Source organism: Cebus imitator, unplaced genomic scaffold, assembly GCF_001604975.1.
Source record: "Cebus imitator isolate Cc_AM_T3 unplaced genomic scaffold, Cebus_imitator-1.0 Scaffold698, whole genome shotgun sequence".
Lineage (NCBI taxonomy): Eukaryota > Metazoa > Chordata > Mammalia > Primates > Cebidae > Cebus > Cebus imitator.
The window spans coordinates 243,038-249,874 of NW_016108013.1; the positions used below are offsets into that span (position 1 = coordinate 243,038).

At 39.6% G+C, this 6,837-nt stretch overlaps 1 protein-coding gene and 1 pseudogene across 1 annotated transcript in view; one reads left to right on the forward strand and one right to left on the reverse strand.

Moving 5' to 3' along the window:
• The window catches only part of INTS4 (integrator complex subunit 4), a 127,479-nt gene that overhangs the window by 31,401 nt on the left and 89,241 nt on the right, over positions 1-6,837 (forward strand). The window lies entirely within an intron of this gene.
• Positions 490-1,941, reverse strand: LOC108296253 (annotated as a pseudogene).

The following is a 6,837-nucleotide window of genomic DNA, read 5'->3' on the forward strand; positions in this document are numbered from 1 at the left end:
TGCCCAGCTAATGTTTTTGTATTTTTAGTAGAGACGGGGTTTCACCATGTTGACCAGGATGGTCTCGATCTCTTGACCCTGTGATCTGCCCGCCTCGGCCTCCCAAAGTGCTGGGATTACAGGTGTGAGCCACCACGCCCGGCCCGGCCTTCTATAATCTTAAATACCTTACTAATGCAATACTTGGGAAATGTAAATTTTCAAAACTCAGGCTTGAAACAGGTTATTATTAAACAAATATACATAAATCTTATTGCTTGGCACTATTTTTGAAAAATTAGAGAACTATTTAAACCACCATACTGTGCTTAAATCATATTTCAAACTTGTATACCTAGTGCTTTTATGTTCTGAATGTGGACTCTTCAATTTAAAAACAATCTAGACTGAACCCTGCAATATACAAGCAAGTCACAGTTCACTTCAAACCAAACGAAATGATCAATCTTCCGTTTTTAGTAAAATCATAATATTAAGATAACTATAAAATTCATTTAGGATTTATCTGTGGCCAGTGATGGACCCATAGAGCATTGTCTTATGGCATTCTGTGGAAAGTCTTTGTTTGTTCCTTCTTTATGTTCAGCGTATTCTTCTGAAACATCATCTTCATCTGCTTCTTATTCCTCCTCCACTTTTTTCAAAGGTTGCACAGATTCTGATAATAATTTTTTTGAAGGATATTGCTGTGGTCTGCGCCTTTTGAAGGACAAAGGCAGTCTGCCACAAATATCATACAGAGTCCTAGTAACAGTCCTGAAAGCAGAGTTGCTAAAGCAAAAACAGTATATGATCCCCACACTGGCAATCCAAGGTTTTTAATAAAGTAGTTATGGCAAGTGCTGATCCTCATAGATAGCTGAAAGAGTGCTGACATACTGCTCATCAGATCAGAACCTGGACCAAACCATGATGAAACCGGCTCAATACTCTTCCACTCTATCACTTACAAAGTTTATGAAGTCCTTTTTAGTGCTTGGACCCTGATAGTGCCTAAAGTTACCATCTTTACAATGATAAATAGTAGGAAGAGCAGTTATGATAAAGTGTCCACTCAGTCCTGGCTGCTCTGTGACATCTACTTTCGCAAAGTTAACCTCAAGATCTTCTCCCCATTCAGCAAAACTTTCCCATTTTGGTTGAAGTTTTTGACAAGCAGGGCACCACTGGGCATAAAATCCTATCATCCAGTCTCCTTCCAGCAGCTCTCTCCAGTTCTTGTCCGTGATCATGTGAACGTTGCTCTGCTGCCTGTGGGTCCAGGGAGGACCCCCAAAGCGTCAGTACCAGGACTGCCAGGGGAACTGCAAGACTCCTGGAGGGTGCCATGTCTGCCGCTTGCCCACTTCACAGCAAGCTGGGAATGAACTTTTAATGTCCTTTGCCACTTAAGCATATGGAGGTTGTGGTTTATAGAGGTTTTTAATAGGGTAAAAATTTAAACTGTTTGGCAATGGCAGATCTGTCACAAGCTTTTTCAGACTACAATAATGAAGGCTGTCTGTGATTCATAGCTACAACCACAGTTTCTATTGCCAAATGCCATTTTGGTTTATGACTTTGTCATACAATGTGCCTGAAAGGTTTTTTTTTTGTAATTTAGATATAATTTATATACAAATATTTACTCTTTATATAGAAAAGATACAGAGTATTCTTTTTGACCACAATGGGGTGAAATTAAAAATCAGTTAACAGAAAGAAATTTAGGAAACCCACAGACATGTGGAAATTAAACAGCATACTTCTGTGTAACTAATGGGTCAAGAAATCGGAAGGGAAATTAGAAAATACTTTGAGACGAATAAAATTGAAGATGATGCAGCTAAAGCAGTGCTTAGAGAAGTTTATTGTTGTAAGTTCCTGTAGTAAAAAAAAGAATAAGGAGCTAAAATCAGTGACCTAACCTTCCAACTTAAAATGCTGGGGAGGGAAGCACCTGGCTGTGGTGGTGTGCACCTGTAGTCTCAGGCTGAATCAGGAGGGTTGCTTGAACCCAGGAGTTGCAAGCTATGTGAGCTATGATCGTGCTACTACACTCCAGTCTGGGTGACAGAGGAAGACCTTGTCTCTTTTGTTTGTTTGTTTGTTTTTTTAAAAGACAGGGTTTCACCATGTTGGCCAGGCTGGTCTTGAACTCTGGACCTCAGGTGATCTGCCCGCCTCTGCCTCCCAAAGTGCTGAGATTACAGATGTGAGCCACCGGGCCCGGCTTTTTTTTTTTTTTATAGAGTATCACCAGCTGAAAAACTTGTTTCTTAAAAAACAACAAAACCTAAGTAAATGTTTCAAATATCTCACCACAAAAAATGATAGTTGATGGATGTATGTTAATTAGCTTTACTTAATAATTCTACATTGCATACATATATTAAAGCATCACTTTGTATCCCATAAATGTATATGATTATGACTATAATAGTAAAACATTAAAATCAAAAATACAGAATTTGTGGAGAGATACTTTGAGATTATGTAAATATGTTCTTCATCAAACTTTACCCATCATTTTAGCAGCTGTTACTAAATCTTGCCTGACTTTATTACCATAAAGAGAGCTTGCCTCCCCTCCCTCCTTCCCTTATTCCCTTCCTACTTTCCCTCCTTCCTCCTTCCCTCTTTCCTCCCTCCTTCCTTCCATTCATCTCCTGTTTTATTCACTATATTATAGTACAATCTTCTCATCATTTTTTGAAGTTTAAATTGTCTCTTTATAATAATTTTTAAATAAGGATGTTATTCTGTTGTATTCTTTGTATCACAGTAAGAATAAAATCATGCTTTTGGGTATTTTTTAAGTTCCCATTTATCCTCTCCTTAATCATTTCTCTCAAATCTTAATTTGAGAGATTAATAAACTTAGCTCAAAGACTTGGCCGGGGAATGAATGCACTTTTCTTGTGTAGCATTTGCACAACTGAAATTGAGGGTCATCTGCTTTCTTTCCTATTTGTAAAGATTTTTCTGGGAAAACAAAGTTCTTATTAAAAGAGGATATCCATTAGAATATGTATACAGAAGACACCAAATTATTATCTGTCCTTAAAAACCATCCATATCAAGGATTACCTGAGCCCAAGAGTTTGAGACCAGTCTGGGCGATATGGCAACATCCCATTTCTTTTTTTTGAGGCAGAGTTTTGCCTTCATTGTCCAGGCTGGAGTGCAATGGTGGGATCTCGGCTCACTGCAACCTCCGCCTCCTGGGTTCAAGCGATTCTCCTGCCTCAGCCTCTCTAGTAGCTGGAATTACAGGCGCCCGCCACCACGCCCAGCTAATTTTTGTAATTTTAGTAGAGACGGGGTTTCACTTTGTTGGTCAGACTGGTCTCAAACTCCTGACCTCAGGTGATCCACTTGCTTTGGCCTCCCAAATTGCTGAGATGGCAACATTCCATTTCTACAAAAATTTTAAAAATTAGCCAAGTGTGATGGCATGCACCAGTGGTTCCAGCTACTCAAGAGACTGAGGTGGAAGGATCTCTTGAGCTTGTTAGGCCAAGGTTTCAAACCCTGATTGCAATACTGCACTCCAGCCTGAGTGACAGAGCAAGACCCTTATCTCAAAAGAAAAAAAAAAATCCGTATCAATGCTGAATGGATCTATGTGTTATTTTTGTCTTACTCAACTTTATTCTCAGATTTTGTTGATATGCAGAACCATTTTTTTATATATAGCAAAATTGTAAACTAATTGGTTTAGTTTATTTTTATTTTTGACACAAATTGGTCTTTTTTTTTTGAGACGGAGTTTCACTCTTGTTACCCAGGCTGGAGTGCAATGGCGCTATCTCGGCTCACTGCAACCTCCGCCTCCTGGGTTCAGGCAATTCTCCTGCGTCAGCCTCCTGAGTAGCTGGGATTACAGGCACACGCCACCATGCCCAGCTAATGTTTTTGTATTTTTAGTAGAGACGGGGTTTCACCATGTTGACCAGGATGGTCTCGATCTCCTGACCTCGTGATCCACCCGCCTCGGCCTCCCAAAGTGCTGGGATTACAGGCTTGAGCCACCGCGCCTGTCCTACAAATTGGTCGTCTTATTGGAGATGTGGTTGCTTACTTGCTCCATTAATATAAAACGACGGCACTTTAATGGCCTGACAAAGTGAACACCAAAATAGCATCTGCACACACTTAGCAGTTCTTTTTTTTTAATTAATAAATTTTTATCCAACTGTAAAGAAAAGCAGTTAATTCTAAATGATGTTGATTTGATGCAAGAAGTGACCTGTAGGGAAAGGACATCATAAAATTGTAATTGTTGCCTTGAAAGCCTGAGACTCTCTTTTGGGCTAAGGTTCATTGTGCAGATACATTGATTGTGCATTATTGTTGCCTGGTTAACAGAAGCTGGAAGGATGTAGTTTATTGCTTGAAAAACAAAGTATTTGTAACAGAGCTTAAGTCAACAGTTTAGTCATGAGAAATGATGTTTTTATACTAAATATAAATAGTTCATTTATTTTGTTTTTTGGGAGGATTTATTTTTTTGAGACAGAGTCTTGCTCTGTTGCTTAGGCTGGAATGCAGTGGCACAATCTTGGCTCACTGAAACCTCCGCCTACTGGGTTCAAGCAATTCTCTAGCCTCATCCTCTTGAGTAGCTGGGATTACACATGCATACCACCACACCTGGCTATAAGTTTTTTAAAAAAGAGTGGGGTCTTACTGTGTTGCCCCAGCTGGCCAAGTCTGATTCACTTTTCTCCATACTAGCGACTCACCCTGAGAATCATGATCCTTTAGTAGGTAATGCAACCAGTTTCATGAGATGTGATGATTGTTTATTGAAAAACGAAATAAAATACAAATATTAGAATAAATCATAAGCTATAAGGTAAATACTGTTTTGTTAAACTTTCTATATGTGTGTTTTTATGTACTATGTTGTAATATTATGTATTTTTTTACTTTGGGTGCTAGTAAAAAAGTTTGAAATCCAGAGTTCCATACCATTTTTATTACCTCATGCACAGCCTAATTTTTTCAAAGTATTTTTACTTTCTGTTACTGTATTAGCAAATAGCTTGTTTTAGTAGTATTGGACTAGGGTAATACAGGAGGAAAACAGTTAATTTATTAAAATTCTTAGTAAGAAGTGCTAACATACCTGTAATCCCAGCACTTTGGGAGGCCGAGGCGGGTGAATCACGAAGTCAAGAGATCGAGACCATCCTGGTCAACAAGGTGAAACCCCGTCTCTACCAAAAATACAAAAATTAGCTGGGCATGATGGTGCGTGCCTGTAGTCCCAGCTACTCGGGAGGCTGAGGCAGGAGAATTGCTTGAACCCAGGAGGCGGAGGTTGCGGTGAGCCGAGATCGCGCCATTGCACTCCAGCCTGGNAAAAAAAAAAAAAAAAAAAAAAAAAAAAAAAAGAAGTGCTAACATAAAAAATATTGAAAGTACTAAATGTTGACAATGATGTGGCACATCTAGAACACTTATGCAGCACTGGTGGAGGTGAAAATTAGTACAGCCATTATGGAAAACTATTTGGCAGTATCTTCTTTTTTTGAGGCACGGTCTTACTCTGTCACCAAGGTTCTAGTGCAGTGGTGTGATCATGGTTCACTGCAGCCTCCACCTCCTGACCTCAAAGGACCCTCCTACCTTAGCCTCCTGGGTAGCTGGGACTATAGGCGTGTGCCACCAGACCCAGCTGATTTTTATGTTTTTTGGTAGAGACAGGTTTCCACCATTTGCCCAGGCCAGTCTTGAACTCCTGTGGTCAAGTGATCCTCCTGCTTTGGCCTCCCAAAGTACTGGGATTGTAGGGATGAGCTACTGTGCCCAACTGGCAGTATCTTCTCAAGCTGAAGCATGTCTTATTACCTAGCAATTCTACTTCTACCTCAATACCTCAATTCTACTTCAATACTATATATCCAACAAAAATGTGAACATGTATACCAAAAGCCACATATAAGAATAATCACAGTAGCATTATTCAAAATAGCCAAAGACTGGAAATAACTTAAATATTCATCAACAGAAAGGCTAAATAGATATTTGTGTATTTACAAATGAATACTGTATAAGTAACAAGAATAAATGAACCATTGCTATCTGCCATACCATGCATAAATCTTAAAAACATAATATTGGGGGCCGCGGTGGCTCATGCCAGTTGTCCTGGTGCTTGAGGAGGCGAGGCTATGTGTTTGAGGCCAACCAATCTGGGCAACATAAGAACCTCTCATTCATTAAAAAACAAAAACATAATATTAAACCACAGAAACCAGATATTTGAGTTCAACAAAAATAAACAAATGAACCTATGTGTTAGAAGTCTGGATAATAGCTATTTTTGGTGGTGGTGTGGTGATGTCGTTGCTGGGAGGAGGAATGAGGGATGTTTCTGGAGTGTTGGTTATATACCATTTAATCTGGGTGCTTGTTATATATGTGTATTTATGAAAAATGTTGAGCTATACACAAGATTTTTGCATATTTCTGTGGATATTAAAAGTTTTAAAAATTTATACATTTTTGTCTCATTTTAAAATTTGAAAGCAAATAAAATGCAATTCACTGGTATTAAAAGTTTTAAAAATGGCTGGATGGACGCGGTGGCTCACGCCTATAATCCCAGTGCTTTGAGAGGCTGAGGTGGGCGGATCACGAGGTTAAGAGTTCGAGACCAGGCCGGGCGCAGTGGCTCAAGCCTGTAATCCCAGCACTTTGGGAGGCCGAGGCGGGTGGATCACGAGGTCAAAAGATCGAGACCATCCAGGTCAACACGGTGAAACCCCGTCTCTACTAAAAATACAAAACATTAGCTGGGCATGGTGGCGCGTGCCTGTAATCCCAGCTACTCAGGAGGCTGAGGCA